The 23,381-nt window shown below is 40.8% G+C and overlaps 1 protein-coding gene across 8 annotated transcripts in view; it reads left to right on the top strand.

Annotated features, from left to right (window-relative positions):
• FHIT (fragile histidine triad) overlaps positions 1–23,381 on the top strand; it is a 1,526,080-nt gene that overhangs the window by 656,450 nt on the left and 846,249 nt on the right. Inside the window, exon 1 of one of the 8 annotated variants that reach the window (XM_027523191.1) lies at positions 21,517–21,575. The exons of the other annotated variants lie outside the window; for them this stretch is intronic. The gene's annotated coding sequence lies outside the window, so the exon portion shown is untranslated. Of the gene's footprint in view, positions 1–21,516; positions 21,576–23,381 lie in introns of those variants that run through there. 8 annotated transcript variants of the gene reach the window in all.

Raw genomic sequence — 23,381 nt, 5'->3', positions numbered from 1 at the left:
GCCTATCTTCTTCCTCTATGACGATCGCTAATTAGGTTCTGAAAGTTTTAAGTGCAGAGAAGGTGGGCTCAAAACCAGATGCTCATGCTGCAGTTTAATGGGGGTGGGGGCACAGGCAGGGAATTAGGGAGTACATTCTAGAATCTGTGGGCTTCTCAGGTGGCACAGTGATTAAAGAATCTCCCTGCAATGCTGGAGGCACAAGAGCCATGGGTTCAATCCCTGGGTTGTGAAGATTCCTTATAGTAGGAAATGTCAACTCACTCCAGTATTTTTGCCTGGGAAATCCCATGGACAGAGGAGCCTAGTTACAGTGGGGTTACAGTTACCCCTAGTTACCTATGGGGTTACAGTCCATAGGTCCTCAAAGAGTCAGGCATGACTGCATGACTGAGAACGTTAATGAATTAATGTTCTAGAGTCTATAAAAGTTCATTTGATTTTTCAGAGTTGGTGAAAATGTATGGGATCATTATATGTAATGAAAAGTATGTTTATTATTATTATTTTTTAATTAATTTCTACTGGAATATAGTTGCTTTGGGCTTCCCAGGTGGCGCTAGTGGTAAAGAAAGTAAAAGTGAAAGTTGCTCAGTCGTGTCCTACTCTTTGCGACCCCATGGACTATACAGTTACCACGCCAGAATATTGCAGTGGGTAGCCTTTCCCTTCTCCAGGGGATCTTTCCAACCCAGGGATCGAACCCAGGTCTCCTGCACTGCAGGTGGATTCTTTACCAGATGAGCCACAAGAGAAGCCCCATCTGCCAATGCAGGAGACACAGGAGACTCAGGTTCAATCCCTGAGTTGGGAAGATCCCATGGAGAAGGGAATTGCAACCCACTGCAAAATTCTTGCCTGGAGAATCCCTTGGACAGAGGAGGCTGGTGGGCTACATTCCATAGGGTCAGAAAGAGTCGGAAATCACTGAAGCGACTTAGCGCAGCACAGCACAGTTGCTTTACAATGCTGTGTCAGTGTCTACTGTTAGGGGAACTGCATCAGCTATATGCATACATGTAGCTGTTACAGTTTGAGCATATGTATATGTGGTGCTAAGTGTTTCTTTTACCCTTATTGGAGGCCTCAGATTCTCAGAAAACTTTTTCGGGATTTATGTCATGAGACCTGCATATATTCTAACCCTGGCTCAGTATATCAAGTGGATACTGCTCCATTGTCGACTTTCATTTGGTTTCAGTGGAATTTCTATGATGAAGCAGCATTTCCCCGACTCTGTTCATTCTTTGTCTTGGCTGAATCCCATTTAGGAATCGTACTAGATTGACTCCTCCTAGAAGCCTTCCTGTAGTCCCTCAAGGCCTGATTAGGAGCCTTCTTTTCCTGTGATCTTATCATGTATATCCTGTGCTCTAAGTCTTCTATAGTCTTGGCTGTGCCTTCCATCTGGATGTTTCTAACTCCAGGCATGGAATCTGCCTTATTTCCTTTGGGAGCAATGGTGCCAGCTCAGTGCCTGACCCATAGTAAATACTCAGGAAATATGTGTGCTGAATTAATGCATTTTTCCAGAGGGACTTATTGTACTTATGGGTGAAATTTTTAGGCACGTGCATAGAAGTCGCAAAATAAATATTAGTCGATTGGATTTCCAGTGCTTAAGTAATTCTCTGTTGCAAAGCTGACACTTCTGAAAGACTCATTAATGGTCTGGGATGTTATTTACAACATTAAAGCAGTTTTCTGAAAGAGCATATATATTACACCCTGTTTCCTCCTAAGTGCATAGACTTAGTGAAGGATAAACAATAAATCAATAACATCCTGAGAATTACTGGAAGCAGCAGCACAGTCTATTATTCCCTGGGGGCAGAGTATAGAGTTGATGGGTGAAGAGAGCTTCTGATTTTCTGTCATGACAATGGGTGACAACATCTGTCCTATGAATTTTCATTAACTTTTGAATCCGTGAAGCAGAGTGTTGAGTCTATGGTAGATTTTTGTTTGAACCAAATTCCTTCTGTTTGTTGAGGAGGTTTGGTCCCGAAGCATCCAACAGGATTCCTCTCCTCTTGCAGATTTGACCTAGGAAAACTTGTTTATAGTAATTCAAAAAGTGTTTAGAGTTTACTTACATTTTAAATGATTAATTGATGAGAAGAAATATTTTAGTTTTGAAATTTCTTTCTTTTTTTTAATATTTGCTTATTTATTTTTGATAGCACTGGGTCTTCGTTGTTACTCTGGCTTTTCTCTAGTTGCAGCGAGTGAGGGGCTGCACTCTGGTTGCTGTGCTCGGGCTTCTCATTGCAGTGACTTGTCTTTCTACAGGGCACAGGGTCTAGGGCGCATGCGAGTAGTTTCAGCAGTTCAGCGTGTAGGCTCTGTAGTTGGAGTTCCCAGGCTTTAGAGCACAGGCTCAGGATTTGTGGCGCACGGATTTAGTTGCTCCGCCGCATATAGGATCTTTTCAGATCAGGGATCAAATCTGTGTCCCCTGCCTTGGTAGGCAGATTCTTTACCACTGAGCCACCAGGGGAGCCCTGAAATTTATTTCTGAATTTGAAGAGCAAATTAAAGGATTCCTTTCAACAGTCCCGTAGATAAGTAGTTTCTTGGTGCACCACTATTTACCTAGGTTTGCGAGTCCAGAAACTGAAGTTTGTACATTTACCCAGAGTTGAGAAGGGCCAAGGCCACTGAGTCATGCTTCCTAGCTCATAAGAAGATGAGAAATTAGAATGCCAGTGTGTTCATTCTCCAGGAGAAATATAGCTGCCAAGTTACATTCATGTTATCCGGTCAGCACTTTCTCCAGTAAGAAGTCACTGTGGCAAATTAAATTATAATCAGAAATAGACTGTGCTGTTGCGAGTGTGGGGGAAACAAGAAGTATCAGATGCCATTAATACAAGTTTAAATTGCTATAACCTCTCTGAAGGGAAAGTTTGGCAATATTTCATATAAAATGCATATGTCCTTTGCCCTTGAAATTTTGCTTCTATAAATTTATCCTCAAGATGAATCTTGACATGTGAGCAAAGACATATGCATAAGAGTATTCCTTATAGTATCATTCTAGGAATGGAAGAAATCTCAGTATCTATCCAAATTAAACTGGTCAGATGATTTATGGTGTATCTATATCATAAACTGTGATTCTGTTAAAGAGAATTATATATGTAATATATATTATATATATAAGGTAGATGTAATATATATGTGTATATATACATATATGTATACGTGTATATATACAAATATGTATATGTGTATATATGTATACATATATGTGTGTGTGTGTATATATAAAACATGTTATATATATATATATATATACATATATATGTAAGGTAGAGAATGGACTCCAAGATTTGTTACTGAGGTGAAAATAAAAAATACGAAACTATCTGTATAATGGGCTTCCTTCCATTGTACTAACAGAAAGGGATACACACATGTATGTATGTGTTACTTTGCAAAGTGTGTTTCTGAAATGCGGGAGACAGGTGTTTATGCCTAGAAGGGCTAGGGTGGGAAGGAGACTCATTTTTCACTTTAAGTGCTTGGTTTACATCTATTTGAAATGTGTTAGCCTGTGCTTGCATGTTATCTGTTTTCATGAAAAGAAAAAGTTAAAATGACGCTTGAATAGTTTCTTGTTGAGCTTGGTTGAGTTTAAAGATAGCAACAAGGAAGGGGGTCTTGTTGCACAGCCTTGTTCCAGATGATCTCCTGCCAGGCAGACCCCGTCCACCCCAGAGAGCAGTCTCTCTCAAGAGAAAGTTGTCGTCACTCTGTCTGTGCTCAGCGGACGTTGCCTCCCATGTGTGACAGTATTATATTGATGACCAGTCCCTCCTGGAGCTGAACTCTGTTCCTTGAAGGAAACTTGGCAATCACCTGAGTCTCAAAACCAACACACTTCCAGGTCACGGCTTAGGTTATGTCGACTTTGGTGGAAATTATCGCCAGAGGAGCATATTCAAATGCTGACTCCAGAGGTTCTGACTGACTTGTCTGGGGTGGGGTCAGGAGGCCCCTCTCTCAGGGGATTCTGATGCAAATGATGTATCTGTACACTTCTCCCTCCCTCCTGTCTGAGGAATTTGGAGAATGAGAATTCTCAGATCCTGTCCCTAGATTCCAAAGTCATTTGACTCTATGCATCTTTTATTGATGACACATATTTTAAAGAAAGCAGGAGTAAATTATTAGCAAGTTCATCCATTCTGTATCGGTTGATCTTTAGTAGATGTGAGGAGAAAGGAAATATGACCAAGTTCTGTTTCCTTAAGACAGAGAATGGCCCCTCCACGGTGCCCAGCTTGCTGGAGACCCAGATTATTTTATGCACACTCATCTCAGCCTAAATCCTTCTCAGTCCATGTGGATGATGGAAGATAGTAATATGTCTCTGAAAGCAAGGAAGGAAGAACAGTTGAATTAAATTATGGACAGCTGACCTTTGATTTTAATCACAACTGCTTTTAAATGGAAATGAAAGGAGAAGGAGTGGCAGAAGTGGAGGGAGAATGGGAAAAAAGAGAAAGTCAAGTGAAGTGCATGGGCTTTGGAATTAGGCTGACTTGCCCCCTGATACACATTCTACCCCTGGCAAGTTGCTCAGTGATGAACTTGGTGTGAAACTTCTCTGTGCTGAGAAATAAAGCTAAAACTGACCACATTAACATAGTCACAAGAGAAAATGAGAGACTATATGTAAACAGCTCAGCACAGTGCCTGGCATTTATCAGAAGCTCAATAGATGATTGCTAAATGTTTTCAAAAGGAGCAGGAAATAGAAAAGAGATAATAACGTGGGCTCGTCAGTCCCTCCCTTTAGCTCAATGGACCCATTAGTCAGGAGATCTGAGTAGCAACCTCCAAAGTGGCCACTGGGTAATGTCTTGCATGACTTTGATCAAACCATTCAATTCCTTGAGCTTCATTTGTGAAATAAGAAACTTGAAATGCATAACTTGTTCATCTTCACTGTTGTTTTGCCTCTAAACTCTAGAGACAAATCAAAACATTTCTTTAAAATTCCCATTTTTTCCCCCTAAAACCCCAGTGCATAACAGGTCTATTAATACATATACCTTTTGTATGTATTAATAGAACTTAGATGGCTGTGATCCTTCCTATGCAGGGTATTTGAATTCTGTCTCCAGTTGACTCTCCTTAGCTGCAAGTGAAGTTAAGTTCTTTTTTCTTTAATTCCTAACTTCTTTGAAGTATCTGATGAATTAGCACACATCTGATTATTTTGATGTGTGAATGGTAAGTCAGGGGAACTGTCAAATAGGTTGTGAGGAGGTCATCTTGTTGGATTGCTGAGCTCCCACCCTGAACTCCCCTTTCTTTATTTCTGTGATAGAGTCTGGAAATGGGTGAGGAAGAGCTCAGCAGTCTCTATTGTGTCAGCTCACTGCCATCAGTGTGCTCACACGAGAGAGACCTCAGATGATTGTTCCCCCTCTCTATAGCTCTAATTTTGACATCGTATTTAAATCTCTGTTGTGTTCTATGATCCAGCCTGCTCCTATGTTCATGGGACACTCACCTCTTGAGGTGCTCCATGAAAAGAAAGTTTCTTTGGTTTAAAATGTGTGGAAGATGCTGTACACTATATTGTCCTCCTTGGGGGAAATCTCAGTGCACGTAAGGATTTTAAAGGCTCTGAGAATTCCCCAAGGAAAGGAAAAATGGTTAAATTCAGCATCTCCCAGACTTACAAATTTAAAAAATACTACACACCTGTAATCTATTTCCCATGATCATGTTCCACAGAACCCAGGTTGGGAAGTATTTTCATAGACTATGGAAAGGCTCTAAATAATTGATCCCACTCTATTATTTGTGAACCAATCAAAAAAGTAGAATAATCTGGTTCCTGGAAACTGTCTTGAAAAGCAACTGGAATTAGAATTTATGTCTTGAAGTGGTAACTTTATGTTGAGATGTACATTTGAGTACCAAGCCCAGTTTAATTTGTAGGTGCCCTCTGTCGACTCACAGAGTATTGATGGATCTTTCTTGCCTCCACTGCAAGACTTTGTGAGTCTCAGAATTTCATTTAAATATTTTGTTGCAGAATGTTTAAGTAGCTATGGATCTGAATGAAAAATAACACCATGTGAGTCCATAAATAAATAATTAAAATTGTGTGTGAATAACCCCAGGGTGAATACCACCATGGCCATATAATGTAAAGAGTTTCAATAGAGCTCCAACGAAATACATTTGTGTCTGGCTTCAAAAATTGCTTTCTGAAGATTGGAGAGGTAGATTTATTAGAGTCTACACATTTCTGATTATGCATGAATATGCTGTTGTGAAGTTCCAGGAAATTCAAGTCCTGGGTATTCTTTTCTAACGCTTAGAGAGAAATTTGTTTCAGAATTAGGTATAGACCACTCAGCTTCAGCCTACTCTTCTATGAACTGTTATCATATTTACTGACAAACAGGGACATAATCCCCTTTTAGATATTCCAGCTCAACTAGTAACTGTAAATGTTCTTTTTATTTTCTAATCTTGCAAAGCTAAAAAGGAAAGGGCTCTACTGAAATGGTTTTGTTGATGCCTGAAGTGATGCAAAACTAAGATGAAGGTAGCAAATACAGAAAAAATAAATTCAAAATGATTTGTTTAGATTAGGTTTATGGGCTCATGTAGTTCAGTGGAGTGAGACCAAAAACCAAGAATAATCAGAGAGCCTTTTGCCTAAGAACAAACATATATAGTCCAGGAACATTAGGGCATTGCTAGTTATTACGTTGAAAGGATCTTCATTCAACAATAGCAAAAATAAAGAAAAAGGGAAATGGGCTGGAGCTTTGTGGATAATTAGCTAGCATTACAAGGAAGTGAAATGCCACATTTTGGATTACAGTTGTATAATAGAGTGTGGTCCTCTGTAATTTCTTTCTCCTTTTCCTTGTTAGATAAACACTTATAATTAGAGGAGACAATAGGTTCTGATAAATCTTTAGTCCTAGGCAAAATGTTTGAATTCCTTAGTCTCCAGTTGACGGTGTTTAATACAAAAGGAGAGTACATTTGAGACTCTAAAGGGAACAGTGGCTTAAGGATGCCACAAAACAGTGCTTGATCCTCTTCTGTCCATTTGTTTATGGCTTGGGGCAATCCCTACTTCATCTGGACTCACTGATAATTGCCTCCCTAGTTCATGTGTGTGTGTATAAAACAGATCTAAGAGGACCTTCTTTGTTGGAAGAGGGTAATAGGCAGCCGTGTCCTGATAAATGCTTAATAATTGGCTCTCGGAGGAAAAAACAATCTTGATATGGAGCACTGGAGGACTTGGGGACTTCGATGGAGTAAATGCTCCTGATGTGGCCAATTTCAGTTTATCAACCTGACATCAACTGTTCACAGTATCCTGAAAATGTGACAAGCAATTCTCATGGAGCTAGTGGGAGCCAACTCCAGCATACCCTTGCTAAATTCCTTAACCCCAGGTCATCTTGTGGGGCTGTTTCTGCAGACACCTTTAAGGCCCTCGCAGACTCTGGGAAAAGCCATGTGTAAATAACTGGCCGATCTGCTCTTTAAGATGCCTTTCAGAGCCCAGATTCTAGAATCTTTTCTCAAGAAAAATTTAGAGCTGGAATACATTGTAATTGTGTGTGATGAAGTGTCTTTAAATATCAGTTTATATTGATATTATTTTTTGTTTCTAATGCTTCCGAGAGAGCTGGTGATTTAACTTGGCTACTTTTATAGAATATGTATAAAATACTAAAAAGTGGTTTTAGGGAAGGCAAGTGATTCTCACTCACTGGTACCTGTGGATACTTCTGCTCTTTGAGCATGGAGCCATTACCAGATGAGATCTTTAAACATGATGAAACTTTGCATTGTGCCTAATGCCTTTAATATAGGATGCTTTGTCTTGTAGGACAGGCTTCCCCAGTGGCTCAGATGGTAAAGAATCTGCCTGTAATAGTTCGCGAGACCCAGGGTTTATCCGTGGGTTGGGAATATCCCCTGGAGAGGGTAATAGCAACCCACTCCAGTACTGGAGTATTGGGCAGAGGCTGGCAAATGTCGCTCCATCAACCAAATCTAGCCCGTTGCCTGTTTTCATGTGGCTCATGATCTAAGGATGGTTTTTACATTTTTGAGTAGTTAAAAAAAAAGTCAAAAGAGGAGTAATAATTGTGACACGTGAAAATGATAGTTTCAGTGACCATAAATAAAGTTCTGTTGGAACACAGCCTTGCTCTTTCGTCCTTATCTTCTATGTTATCATATCATCTGTGTTATCATATCATCTCTGGCTGCTCTTATGCTATACCAGAAAGGTTGAATAGTTGCAAAAGAGTATATGGGGCCTGCATAGCCTGAAATATTTACTATCTGGCCCTTTGTAGAATATGTTTGCCAACCCCTGATCTGGGGAACAAGTCTCTGAGGAAATGTGACCAGTTAGTTCAAAGTTCTGTATGGTGACTGAAGACATAGCATAGGAAAGCCAAATTCATCCATAATGAGATCGACAGGCATTGCAAAAGGAAATGGAGAGAACCACAAATGTCTCAAAATATGAAAAACAGCAAGGAGAATAACGTATTGAGAATAACGTATTTCTCACTTTGCCCAAATCATCTCCTTTCAGGCTTTTTGTGTTTGTTTTGTTTTAATAATCTGAAATGAAGACAGTTTTCTTCTAGTGCTGTCAGCTTGATGTGTGCTGATTTAGATGGTCTCCTGCTGCCCCGGGAGCCTGATGCTTCTGCTCAGTAGAGGAGGATCACTGATGGCTCCAAGGGCTGGCCTTGGAAGGCAGCCATACTCGCCACTGTACCATCTACACCACTTAAAGGGCTAGCTCTGGAGTCAGAGAGCTGGGAGTCATGTCCTAGCTCGGCTCCTTATTTGATATATGGTCGTGGACACATTTCTTTTAATGGTTCTCATCTTCAGTTTTCTCACCTATAAAACATCAAATTGTTCTGAGTATCAAGTAAAATACTTAAATTGATTAGCACAGAATCTGACACACAGTATGTAATAACTGTTACTTTTTGTTGTTATTATTGTTTATATGTTATTAGTCTGACTATGTTTGTATACCTCAAGGACTCCCATGAGAAAGGAGATGTTAGTCACTCAGTTTGTGACCCCATGGACTGTAGCCTGCCAGGCTTCTCTGTCCATGGAATTCTCCAGGTAAGAATAGTGGAGTGGATTGCCATTTCATTCTACAGGGGCTCTTCCTGTCCCAGGGCTTCCCATATATGTGCATATTTATGTTTGGGGGTAAGGTTTTATCCTTTTAGTTTTAGCAGACAGAGATAAATATTTAATTTGGCAGGATCTTGATATATAACACGAATTCTTTGCATGCCCAACACTCCATCTCCAGGAAATTGTCTCAAAAGGAAACTCATGCAAATGTTATAATCTCAGTCAATATTTAAAACATTGGTCTGGTGAGAAGGTTGTGTCCCCATTCATTTCTTCCCAAGAGGAGACTGCCCTCCAGTGGAAACAATTCTGATAAGGGGAGAAAATCATTTTGGTAGTGAAAACTATGCAAAAAATGCCCTGTGTAATTTTTTCCTGATACAATGTATCTGTTTATGAAATTTAAGAAAACTCTCCCACTGTCCCAGAACCTCCAGGGTCTGCTCTGATCTGATGATGGCATTCATCAATTAGACCTTCATTCCTTTGACAGCCATCTTCCATCCCTATCATGTAGCATAGGCATTGCTTTAATTAAGCAATATGAAACTAAGATACTTTAAAATATCCCGATACCTAGGTCTCACCTCGGTTCAACTAAGTCAGATGCTCTAGGGGTGGGATCTAGAAATCAGTATTTTATTTTTAAAGTCCCCTCCATGGCTTAGTGATAAAAGAAGCTGCCTGCCAATTCAGGAGACATGAGTTCGATCCCTGGGTCAGGAAGAACCCCTGGAGAAACAAATGACAACACACTCCAGTATTCTTGCCTGGGAATTCCCATGGACAGAGGAGTCTGGTGGGCTATAGTCCGTGGGGTTGCAGAAGAGTTGGACACGACTTAGCAACTAAACAACTATAACAAACCACACACTGTACACAAAGTTCAGCCTACAGCCAAGGGTGACAGTCACAGCTTCAAACCTTTTGGCTTTTAAGCAAACTTGTTTTTAAACAAAGCAAAGCAGAAACCCTGCTCTCATGTTACTGTGACGTTTGCTCTTCCAGAGCATGTGTAAGTGTAGCATCTGTTGTCACCTGCTTGTATTGGAGTCTCATCTCTAGGGACATTTCCTGATACAATCTTTTTTCATTTGCTTGTTAATAAAGAAGGATCTTTTAGGTAGCAAAAGAGGAAGATAAGAAAGGAATCTTTGCTGCTTCTCCAACTGTAAATCCCATTGATGGGTTCTGTTTGGGACCAGTAATTATCTAGACTTTGGTAATGTCATGGTTAAACTATACAGAGGCATTTGGGCTCACCTGACAAAAATGCATTGAGGTAGCTTGAATTTATGAAGGGATTCTTTCTATGTATTCACTGACAGTCATTTTTTTTTTTTTTTTTTTAGCCTGGTGATTAGACAAGCTGAAAATTTTTCTTCTCATTAACATATTATTTCTTGTGTTTAGTTCATTATAGATATTTTATTGATCTAATCTTTTACTTAAATAAGAATCGCTACAGTTGTTTCTGAGTTTGAGGCTGTTGAAGGAAGGTTAATTAATTTTTGTTATCTGTAAAATAAAAATAATGATATTACCTACCTCCTAAGGTTGTTAAGGAAAGGGAAGAGATAATGTGTCTGAGGCATCCTAGTGGCTGGCACAAGTAGGCATACTGGTGTGTTATGATATTGAGGCAAGAAGATAATAGAGGTCAAGGACAAAGATAGTGCTGTTTTAGTTCCCCTGGGTTTACATCTTGTCTAGACTACCTGTCAGCTCTGTAATGTTAGGCAAATTAGTTTCCCTCCATTAGTCTTCATTTCCTCTCCTGGAAACTTTCAGTCAATTTTTTTTGGTAGGGGTGGTAAGAGAGTTGAAAATTAAGTCAGTTAAGTGAAATCACAAATTAATATGCTTATCACTATTCCTGGCATTTGGTAAGCACGTTTTCATATATAGGGGCTTCCCTGATAACTCAGTTGGTAAAGAATCTGCCTGCAGTGCAGGAGACACCAGTTTGATTCCTGGGTCGGGAAGATCTGCTGGAGAAGGAATAGGCTACCCACTCCAATATTCTTGGGCTTCCCTTGTGGCTCAGCTGGTAAAGAATTACCTGCAGTGCGGGAGACCTGGGTTTGATCCCTGGGTTGGGAAGATCCCCTGAAGAAGGGAAAGGCTACCCACTCCAGTATTCTGGCCTACAGAATTCCATGGACTGTATAGTCCATGGGGTCACAAAGAGTTGGACAGGACTGAGCAACTTTCACTTTTCATATATGTGTGTGTGTGTATATATATACATATATATAAAAGGAAGAAGGTATGGTGTGTGTGTGATAGACACAGAGAGAGAGAGAGAGGGAGAGAAGGAGAAAGAGGGTAAGAGCTGAAAGAGACCTTACCTTGCTTCTTGTGATCCCTGAACCAGAGGTATCAGCACCAGTTGGGATCCTGTTAGAAAGGTATAACTTCACCACCCCAGAACTACTGAATCAGAATCTGCATTTAAAAAAGATCCCTGGTGCTATGTGTACACGTCAGAGTAGCACTTCTCTAGTCAATGAATGGCAAACACAAAGTAAAACTGCCACCACTCTATAGAACACTCTTGGCAGCCATCAGTCATCAAACATGACACTCCACCCCTCAGCATCCTGCCTAACCACTCCAGGCAGCTTCAACTAGCTGGTAGGAATTGACAAGTAAGATACAACCTATAGCAGAAGAAACTTATTGCATGGGAACTGTGACTTGCCTGAGCTAGAAAGACAATATTGCCAAAACAAGACTCCCATTTCAGGGCTCGTAAACTTCCAACTGGTAATAATGTACATACCTCACACTGCTTCCACAATGTCATTCAGTAACATACAGCTATAGTCTGGCTGGCTTTTCATAACAACTAGCAGGTTAAAAAAAGGTAATTTATATTAGCCAGAAGGATAAAATAGGATTTAGCGGTATCATTCAAGTTGAAAAGAAATAGGTTAAAATCAGGTGGTAAATAATCTGCCTGCCAATGCAGAAGATATGAGTTTTATCCCTGGGTCGGGAAAATCCCCCGGAGGAGGAAATGACAACCCACTCTAGTATTCTTGCCTGGAGAAGCCCATGGACAGAGGTGCCTGGTGGGCTACAGTCCATGGGGTCACAAAAGAGTCGACATGACTTAGTGACTGATCATGGATGTACGAAGGTTAAAATCAGATAACAGTGTTTCTATGATCAAAACTCAAAGCCTGATAGAAATTCCTGTTGTGATAATCTAGGCATTGTGAATTTAAAAGAATCTGTGATGATCCGTTACTTCCACTGATTTCTAAACTTCCCTTCTTTTCAGACTTTTTTCACTTAAACATTTTTTTTTAATATTAACAAAAACTTGTAGTACTTGAAGGTGGAGTCACTGAAGTGGCCAGTGAACCCATTAGACACCATTTTGCAAAACTAACATCAAACAGGGCGCTGATTTGAGACATTTGTACATTGCCTTTGCCTCTTTTAATTATTTTTGCTTGAAATTTTAAAGCTCAGGCTGGGATGAGCCTTGAGATAACATATGATCCAGCTTCTGTCTCCTGGGAAGGAAGGAAGAATTTTGTTCATCACCAACAGGAGATATGGTCTGCCTAGCGCAGAAATGAAAACACTGTCCTAATACCTCTGAAATTTATCTTAAGCATCACGTCTGCTGTTGCACTGAGACTCCTAAACATTTTCTGACTCATTACTCAAATGACTCATGCTCCATTGAGTGTGGTGGGAATACATGGAGAAGTGGCCAGATCCAACCGAGTGAGTAAGAGACTGGCCAGAGCTCCTTGTGTTTTGTTACCTGGGCTGTTAATTTGCTAGAACTCTCAAGATGTTAATGTTCCTCTGATGTGGCTGGCTGACACATAAGAGCTTCTTATTCCACTCTGGAGATTATACCAAAATTTATCCTTCTCAAGATAAAACAAGCGATTCCCAATTTTCACATTTCAGGTTTATTCCAAGCTGTAATAATGGTTTAGGTAATCAGGCTCTATTAATTAAAAAAACTATATATTAATATATCTGCATATATATGTATAACACTATATGTTTATATATCTATATCTATGTATTTGTGTATATATTATGACGTGTTTTCTGGGTATACACATATATAGGTGTGCATGTATATGTATCGGAGAAGGCAATGGCACCCCACTCCAGTACTCTTGCCTGGAAAATCCCATGGACAAAGGAGCCTGGTAGGCTGCAGTCCATGGGGTCGCTAAGAGTCGGACACGACCGAGCGACTTCACTTTCACTTTTCACTTTCATGCATTGGAGAAGGAAATGGCAACCCACTCCAGTGTTCTTGCCTGGAGAATCCCAGGGATGGGGGAGCCTGGTGGGCTGCCGTCTGTGGGGTCGAACAGAGTCGGACACGACTGAAGCGCCTTAGCAGCAGCAGCAGCAGCGTGTATATGTATATGTGTGTAACCTGTGTTCTATGTATGTATATTTACTTTAACCAAAGTATAATCACTGTTCTCAGAATTTCCAGGAAACAACCATTCTCTCCTCAGTGCATTAACTTAGTCAATATCACATGGCTTTTATGATTTGGAAGTTTTCCACACACAAGTATGTTTGACTCTGTGCCACAAGAGATGGGTGGAGGGATAATTGCAGATGCATGAAAACCAGAACCAAAGATCTGTTACATGTCTCTTGAAATAACATTAAAGGTCAGATCATAAAACTACTTTCCTTTTTTGAGTATTTTATTTCTTTGCTTGGAATTAATTTCATGTCCAAAGGCATGGTATATGAAAGAAGACATCTAGGAAATGTTTTCTAAGAATTGTGAATGCTCAGTCCCTTAGTCATGCCCAACTTGTTGCTACCGTATGGACTGTAGTCCACCATGCTCCCCTGTCCTGGGATTTTCCAGGCAAAAATCCTTTAGTGGGTTGCTATACCCTACTCCAGGGGAATCTTCCCACCCCAACGGTCAAACCTGCATGGTCCTGCATCTCCTTCATTAGCAGAGGGCTTCTCTCTGAATTAGCAGGGGGATTCTCTGAGCCACCTGGGAAGCCCTTTCTAAGAATTAGTTCTCTCCAATAATCAAAAAGGAAATTTGGAAATATGTCTGTACAAATAAATATAGGGACATCTGTATAAATTCCTTGGGACTCTCTTCAGTGATGATGAAATATGACTTCTGCATTAAAACTTTCATTTATTTTTATGACACTAACATAAAAATCAACAAGACCCATTTTTTCCTTGGAGTCAAATACATTGTTGTTGGTTTGTGTGTCTGTGTCTGTGTGCATGTGTTTTGTTGAGGATAGTTGATTTACAATATGATATTAGTTTTCGTAATACAGAAAATTGATACTTATCTATGTATATGTATGTATATAGATATATATTCTTTTCCAGATTCTTTTTCGTTCTAGGTTATTACAAGATATTGAATATAGTTCCCTGTGCTGTAAGCAGGTCCTTGCCATTTATCTATTTTGTAAATAGTTCAACTGGCTTGTTCTGTATTAACTCTTCAATTAGTTTTCTTTTAAATTATCCTTAAAATGTCCGCCATATGAAACGAATGCATTCTGCATAAGGTAGAAATTAAGCTGGCTAATTTCCAGCAAATTATGCTGATAATTAATAAGAATAAGATCTACCTCTGCCCGTTTTAAATGATAGGCTGAATAAGAAAGGGCAGATGATGTAAATGTTTATAAACTAGATACATGTATGGATTGCAATTCTTTATCCCTCTCTGTGTATTTAATGTCCATTCTCTGTATTCACAAATGGCTTTTGGAACATATATCGGTCTTCTTTCATCACCTCCCTCTGCCTAGTGCATGATCCTGGGCTGGACCCATATAGAGTGATTTAAACACACTTAGTCTCAAGCCTTTAGGAACTAACAGTTATCTCTTTAGCCTTTCAAAGAGCTTGCTATGAAATTGGAGTCACCTGGAGTTATTAGAAGGAAATGGCAACCCACTCCAGTGTTCTTGCCTGGAGAATATCAGGGACGGGGGAGCCTGGTGGGCTGCCATCTATGGGGTCACACAGAGTCGGACAGGACTGAAGCGACTTAGCAGTAGCAGGAGTTATTGAAGCAAATGAATTATGGTTAGCTAATATCAAGAAAATTAGAGATACCAAGGGAACATTTCATGCAAAGATGGGCTTGATAAAGGACAGAAATGGTATGGACCTAACAGAAGCAGAAGATATTAAGAAGAGGTGGCAAAAATACACAGAAGAACTGTCCAAAAAAGATCTTCACGACCCAGATAATCACGATGGTGTGATCACTCACCTAGAGCCAGACATCCTGGAATGTGAAGTCAAGTGGGCCTTAGAAAGCATCACTATGAACAAAGCTAGTGGAGGTGATGGAATTCCAGTTGAGCTCTTTCAAATCCTGAAAGATGATGCTGTGAAAGTGCTGCACTCAATATGCCAGCACATTTGGAAAACTCAGCAGTGGCCACAGGACTGGAAAAGGTCAGTTTTCATTCCAATCCCAAAGAAAGGCAATGCCAAAGAATGCTCAAAGTACCGCACAATTGCACTCATCTCACACTCTAGTAAAGTAACGCTGAAAATTCTCCAAGCCAGGCTTCAGCAATACGTGAACCGTGAACTTCCAGATGTTCAAGCTGGGTTTAGAAAAGGCAGAGGAACCAGAGATCAAATTGCCAACATCTGCTGGATCATCAAAAAAGCAAGAGAGTTCCAGAAAAACATCAATTTCTGCTTTATTGACTATGCCAAAGCTTTTGACTGTGTGGCTCACAAAATAAACTGTGGAAAATTCTGAAAGAGATGGGAATACCAGACCACCTGGTCTGCCTCTTGAGAAACCTATATGCAGGTCAGGAAGCAACAGTTAGAACTGGACATGGAACAACAGACTGGTTCCAAATAGGAAAAGGAGTACGTCAAGGCTGTATATTGTCACCTTGTTTATTTAACTTATATGTAGAGTACATCATGAGAAATGCTGGGCTGGAGGAAGCACAAGCTGGAATCAAGATTACTTGGAGAAATACCAAGAACCTCAGATATGCAGATGACACCACCCTAATGGCAGAAAGTGAAGAGGAACTAAAAAGCCTCTTGATGAAGGTGAAAGAGGAAAGTGAAAAAGTTGGCTTAAAGCTCAACATTCAGAAAACGAAGATCATGGCATCTGGTTCCATCACTTCATGGAAAATAGATGGGGAAACAGTGGAAACAGTGTCAGACTTTATTTTTGGGGGCTCCAAAATCACTGTAGATGGTGATTGCAGCCATGAAATTAAAAGACGCTTACTCCTTGGGAGGAAAGTTATGACCAACCTAGATAGCATATTGAAAAGCAGAGACATTACTTTGCTAACAAAGGTCCATCTAGTCAAGGCTATGGTTTTTCCAGTGATCATGTATGGATGTGAGAGTTGGACTGTGAAGAAGGCTGAGTGCTGAAGAATTGATGCTTTTGAACTGTGGTGCTGGAGAAGACTCTTGCGAATCCCTTGGACTGTAAGGAGATCCAACCAGTACATCCTAAAGGAGACCAGTCCTGGGTGTTCATTGGAAGGACTGATGCTGAGGCTGAAACTCCAGTACTTTGGCCACCTCATGTGAAGAGTTGACTCATTGGAAAAGACCCTGATGCTGGGAGGGATTGAGGGCAGGAAGAGAAGGGGACGACAGAGGATAGATGGCTGGATGGCATCACTGACTTGATGCACGTGAGTTTGGGTGAACTCCGGCAGTTGGTGATGGACAGGGAGGCCTGGCGTGCTGTGATTCATGGGGTTGCAAAGAGTCGAACACGACTGAGTGACTAAACTGGTTTGATTATTAGAGAATGGAAAGCAGAAGATTGAAGTCTGTTTCCATTGCAACTAATGAGGCATCTAATGATTCAAACGTCACTCCAGGGCTCACCTCATTAAGACAGAGCATCTTGTTTTCATAAATGTCCTGGGATAGCTGGACAAGTATATATATATATATTTTTTTTTCTTTAAATAAGTAACAAAGCTTTCCAACCACATTCAAATGTGAAAGGAAGCTTCTTCGCACTGATATCTTCTAAGTGTGCAAATACATTTCTTAAAAACAGCATGAGAGAGGTGGACTCTGCATCTTTATTCTTACAAAATGCAATTTTTGGGTCATTTGAAAGTGGACTCTGCCATCAAATTAAATGCACCACTGACTACATGTTTATTAAGAGATTTATCACCAGCTGCCTTATTTAGTGTACTTTTATTAAAATATTACTGCAGCTTCCATCTGAATACTCCTAATTTAGATATTTAATGGGCAGTCATAAGGCATTGAATTGTCCCTGTTATTTTTGACCTGCAGGAGACCACGGGGCACCTAAGTGTAGGGGAACAAATTAAAGGGAGAGGATCTGGCTGGATAGCTTTTAGACATTTGGGATGCCTATGCCCTTGATTTTTCAAATTGCTGCTGAAATGCAGCTCTAAAATTTGGCAGATGAGAGCTCCCCTCCTGACCTGGCTCAGTGTTCATCTAAAAGAGGCAGAACCATGGAGTGCTAGGCCCTATGTCTGTGATAAGGTACCTGCCCAATAAATAGCTGTTGATAAATGAATGAATCAACGAATTGGGTGTTACAGTCTGGGGCCACTGTTCTCCTTTTTATTTCTTTGAGAAACAGCATGCAGATGTTTTTTTCCATATTTAGATCTATTTTAAGACGTGTGCATGCTAAGTCGCTTCAATCATGTCCAACTCTTTGCCACCCTGTGGACTGTAGCCCACTGGGCTTCTCTGTCCATGGGATTCTCCAGGCAAGAATACTGGAGGGGGTTCCCAGGTCCTCCTCCACGGGATCTTCCCAACCCAGGGATCCAACCTGCATCTCTTATGTCATCTGCATTTGCAGGTGGGTTCTTTACCACTAGCGCCACCTGGGAAGCCCTGTTTTATGATGGTGATCTCCATATTGGATATGCACTCATCAGTGGATGAGACCACTGTGTATACACGAATGTATTTGTGGATACAAATATGTATTTAGACTCACAAGCTGTAGGAAATGGGGAGTAGGTTTTCAAACTTTCCAAACTGCCTAAAAAAATGGGTATTAATAGAGTTAGCTCCAGGGAGATGGCGTTTCATCAGTCACCATCTCCTTACGTGGAAAGCCTTTTTCCCATTACTTTTCTATTTTAAATCTATTCCCCTGCCCTGTCTGATTGAACCTTTCTGAAATGGGCCAGGCAGAGAATCTCGCCTCTTCTTTCAGCTTGGAAATAATAACGTCTTCACATTTTCATGGCCTTTTCTGAAATGGGGACCTTTCATTTATGTTTCACTCTCAATTGAAATACATTGATTAACGTCATGGAATTGTGTTTCACCACAGACCTTTTGAAACAAAAAGCTGCTTTTCTGATATGGTGAGAGAACAGATTGTCCCAGATTTCTTGATGCTCGGAGGACTCAGGGGCAAAGGAACTGTTATTGAATCCTAAAGAATGATCAGGTTTCATTGCATCCCTTTTGCTATGTTTTTTTCCCCGCAGCATCCCCAGACACCAGACCCTTGGCATTCAGTAATCACAGAGCTCTCTCTGGGACCCCTCTTCCAAATCTCTTAGGTTTTCCATCCCCTTATCTTTTTGCCCTAAGAAAATTTCTGTACCTTGCCTTCCACTTCTTGTTTTTTTTTAAATTTTTGTTTGTAATAATCATATTCTTAATTTTACACTCAGATTTCCCCCCCTCATAGAACCTGTGTTGATTAATCTCTCTTTCTCTAGGTCCATTCCTCCATCTTCCCTGCCTTGCATCCCCTGTACTTCCTTGCTGGTTTGCCCAGTGGGAGGCATCACTGTGAGTTTGGAGGATGTGCTGAGAACAAAGTTAGGGTATTTTTTACCCCGTGACTTTTTCCTCACAGCCTCATCTCTAGGCAGAGCGTGTCCTTCTGTTCCTGAAGCTCCCTCTGGGCAGCTTGGTCTCTGGGGATAGCACCTTGAGTAAAACTATTCTTCCCCTGTTCCTTTAGCGGGTGGTGATGGCTCCCTCTGTTCCTAGTCTCTGGTGCCCATGCCCACTGTTTGCTCTTCAGCACTGTCCACACTTTTATTCAAGACTCTTCACAGGAACCATCAGGAATAAGTTCTATTTCCTGGTGGATGGACAACCTGTTCTCAATGTACAGTTATGGAGTGTTCTTGATCTCTCTGAGAACTTTAATTAGCATTTGTGTTTGTAAGTTCCCATTTGACCCATAGCATCTGTCTCTGATGCCTGCTCTCTGTTAATGTTAATTTTTCTAAACTCTTTTAATCTTTCAAATGAAAGTCTTGTTTGATTAAAATGGGTGAGTGGTAAGGATTTCCTCTCTTGCTGTGTAGGCTGATTTCTACGTCTGATGGGTTTCTCTGCTTTCAGTTCCAGTCTACTGCATCCTCTTGAATATCATAACTAGGTTTATATTCCTTATACACCCCTGTCTAATGTCTAGAGAAAAAAATATACATATATATATACTTTTTGTTTGGTGGTGAAAGTCTTCGTGCATCTGGGTCTCAGCTTACCTTTTTGATTCCCTTATATCATCCTGGACCTATCAAATCCTGGACCTAGATTTCCTTCACTGCAAGCACAACCTTCTCATCCTTCTTTCGTCCTTTTTTTTTTTTTTTTACAGTTTTTAAAAAAGAATATTTATTTATTTAGGTGGTGCTGAGTCATCGTTGCTGCTTGGGCTTTTCCCTAGTTGCAGCAAGCAGGGCTACTCTCTAGTTGCAGGGCACAGGCTTCTCGTTGCCGTGGCGTCTCTCATTGCAGAACACGGGTCTAGAGTGAGAGCGCTTCAGTAGTTGCCGTCCCTGGACTCTGGAGCACAGGCTCAGTAGTTATGGCACACAGGCTTTGTTGCTCTGTGGCATGTGGGATCATCTCAGATCAGGGATCGAACCTGGGTCTCTTGCATCAGCAGGCGGATTCTTTACCACTCAGCCACCAGGGAAGCCCCCATCCCTCTTTGTAGACCTGTGCACATCTGCTTTGCACTCATGCTCCTAACTAGCCTGTCATCTACCTTCTTAGCCAAATCCAGAGATCCCTTCCTCCTTCACTTCTTATTCTGACCTTTGTCACTTACCTCCATGTCTCATGTATTTCACCATACATTTTACCATCCAGAAGGTATTTAATGTCTTTGGAGACTAAGATTTTTGAAAATTTTGTTTCTTGTTATTTGTTCACTACCCACTCCTTCAAACTTTTTTGCTGTCATCTCTGTCCTTGGGGCTATCAAGATGAGATGAGCACTGTTCCCAGCCTCAAGAAGCTCACAGAAAACCAGAGAAACCAGAACATAAGAATGGGGAACAGTGTGAAAATGGCCATAATAAGACATAAATGAGGCAAGAAGGAGGAGGGAGGTCTGAGAAGGCTGGGTTCTGGTTTTTCTTACCCTGGCTGGTGGGAGGAATGACACAATGAGCAAGGGGCACTTTGTAAATATTGGTCAGCTGATGGAGGTTTGTGTTTCATTGGTTTGTTTCTACAGAGGGTATCCAGGGCTACACATTTAAGTAAGCCTTTGGTTCCAAAGTGGTCAGTTGGACTAAGGTGTAATCAAAGTATGAATTTTTGCCCCGAATGGATTCTTCACAATCCTGAGGTTTCCTGAAGTTTCCATTCCCCATCTGTAATTCTTGAGGGGCTAGGAGGGGAGTATAGTACTCACAGGCAACTCCACAACACGCAACTCCACAATACATCTTTTTCAGCTGTGGCTGGTTGCTTTTCTAAGAGCTTATTAGCACCTGCTTTCATGGTACCTGGTTAGCAGATGAGGGACAGGTGGTACTGTTTGAAGCTAATGTGACATTGGTCAGTGTTATTTTGATTTATGCTCAAAGTTCGTTGGAAAAGTTATGTTTTTTTTTTTTCAATAGCTAAAGTAAAAAGAGAAAGTGGAGAACAAGATGCAAAACTGCAGCTGATAATTTTTGAGCTAAACTGCAGTCTTATGTGACTTCACTGAGGTTGCTTCCCTTGTCACTCTGCAAGAAAAGGCAGAAAGTGAAAAAGTAAAAGGCAAGAAGAAAGGAGAGGCCTTGGAAGTCTTGAAGAGTTCTATTCCCTGGCCCTTTCTAGCTCTCCTAGCCACTGGGTTTTGTTTTTTAATGAAGAAATAGAACACAATAGTGGAGAGTAGGCAAGATGTAAATGAACACACTATGAATCCTCACCAATGGGAGAATCGTGAGCTTTCTGTCTTGAGAGAGAAAGGTCAGAATCCAGGTGATGAGAGTTCTCTGACTCCGCCCCCTCATCAGCCTTTATTGGAGGCAACTGCCCTTCCCTTCTTTTCCTTTTTGGAACAGCCTCAGGGAGAGCAGAGCGGGTGCCCTGTCTCCTGTTTCCTGTAGCTGCTCTGGAACCTGCAGGTCAGTCCTGGGCACATGCAGATTCCTAGGGAACAAGAGTTGGCACTAGAAGCGGTTGGGAGGCGTACAAGTCTTTTAGACAGAGTTTTGCGCTGCTGGGGCCTCTCCTTCCTGTTCTCCTTGTGGATGCTTAGTTTGGGGATCTGATGTGGGGAGAAAAAGTGCAGGAGGTGGGGCTGCAATATGGTGGAACATTTGTGAGCAAATATCTGCTCTTCTGCAGAAATTCAGATCCACAGTGAGGTTGGGAAGGGACTTCTACAGGGGAAGAAAGTTTCTGAGGGAAATGGTCATAATTCCAGGGCAGTGTGCCTTGGTAGTCTCATGATTTGGGTCCAACCTCTGCACCTGGGTGAGGGACTTAACCTTCCGAAGTCTGCCTTTTCTGGCACAAAGTCAGGCGTTTTGGGGGAAGAGATTGTGCTCTGACCCTGGAGAGACGCTAGTGCAGCTCCAGGGCCTGTCACCTAGCTTTGCGTGTGTGCATGCTCAGTCATGTCTGACTCTCTGCAATCCCATGGACTGTAGCCCTTCAGGCTCCTTTTTTTTTTTTTTTTTGGTACTACTTTGAAATTGGAGATTTTGCATTTAATTTCTGTCCAAATACTACTAATTGTTAACTTAGTCAGTTGGCTATTGATGGGTTATCTTGTAATATTGATTTCAAATGATCATTATTGTGAATTCAGACTCTAAACCCAGAGAGGTACCTGCAAGCTCTTTATAATCCAAATTTTCTAATGTGAGTTCAGAAAAATACTAGTCACTTGACACAGTCTATCCCTGAAAAATTCCGTGCTTGGGGGAAATGCTGTAGATTATAGTGCCCTCCTGGAAGCAACATTAAACTAGATAACTTCTGCCAATTCTTAAAAGGAAGGAACCTGTGTAGTTGAATTATTCAACTTTTTGCAAATCTGTTTGAACATGAAACATTTTCTTCATGTAATGCCTGTTAAATCTTCCAGAACAAACTTGGGGAAACACTATCTTGTTCCAAGCCTTCATTTCAGAAATGAAAAGCAAAGGCCAGAGAGATGATTTTCCCAAGTTTGCTATATGATGAGGCCTCAATTCTCTGCCTGTGTTCCAAATCAAACATTATTATCTTGTACCTGAAGGAAGAAGCTAATGAAAGGAATTTTTCCTCTCATGGACTTTACTTAATAGCTTTTGTTAACTTGTTTTCTGATCTCTTCTGCATTTTGGTTTTCAAAGAACACTCTTTCCAGAGAGGGTACTTAATAGTATTGCATATTGTGTAACTAGGTAAGCTCTATTGTAATTATAATTTTATTTCTTTTAAATCCACAAGCTTTCTCTATTCCCTCTAAAGCTTGCCTGCCTTTTATTCCCACCCCCATGGCTTTACACTGGCAGAAATGTGGCTGTCTTTTGTTCTTCCTCTTGAACAGAACCCCAGGTAACCAATCTGAGGACCTGCTCTTTGCTCCCAGAAAATATGCAAGTTTCTATGCACTGTAAGATTTTCTCAAATTCTCAGAAGGTGAACAATACCTGCACAATCTACTACTGTAAAAGGAAATTAATTTATATTCATTAATCTCTTTCCCCTGGATGACAATTTTTGTTTCTTGACCTCCGTGTTGGTAACACATTATTCAGTATTCTTAGTAATAGACTTGTGGCTGTGCCACTCGTTCACTCCAGCTATTAAGTACCCTAACCAAGGTTCTCAGGATGTGCCTTAAAGAGTGAAATTGAAGGTCTTGTTTGCCAGTCTCCTATGAGCTACAAAGGCTACTAAGTGTTCCAAGAAGTTTGGAACCAGTGTTCCCTTCATCC

The sequence above is a fragment of the Bos indicus x Bos taurus genome, chromosome 22, assembly GCF_003369695.1.
Source record: "Bos indicus x Bos taurus breed Angus x Brahman F1 hybrid chromosome 22, Bos_hybrid_MaternalHap_v2.0, whole genome shotgun sequence".
Taxonomy (NCBI): domain Eukaryota; kingdom Metazoa; phylum Chordata; class Mammalia; order Artiodactyla; family Bovidae; genus Bos; species Bos indicus x Bos taurus.
The sequence above is the reverse complement of the archived record's forward strand: the minus strand, read 5'-3'. Positions and strand labels throughout refer to the sequence as shown.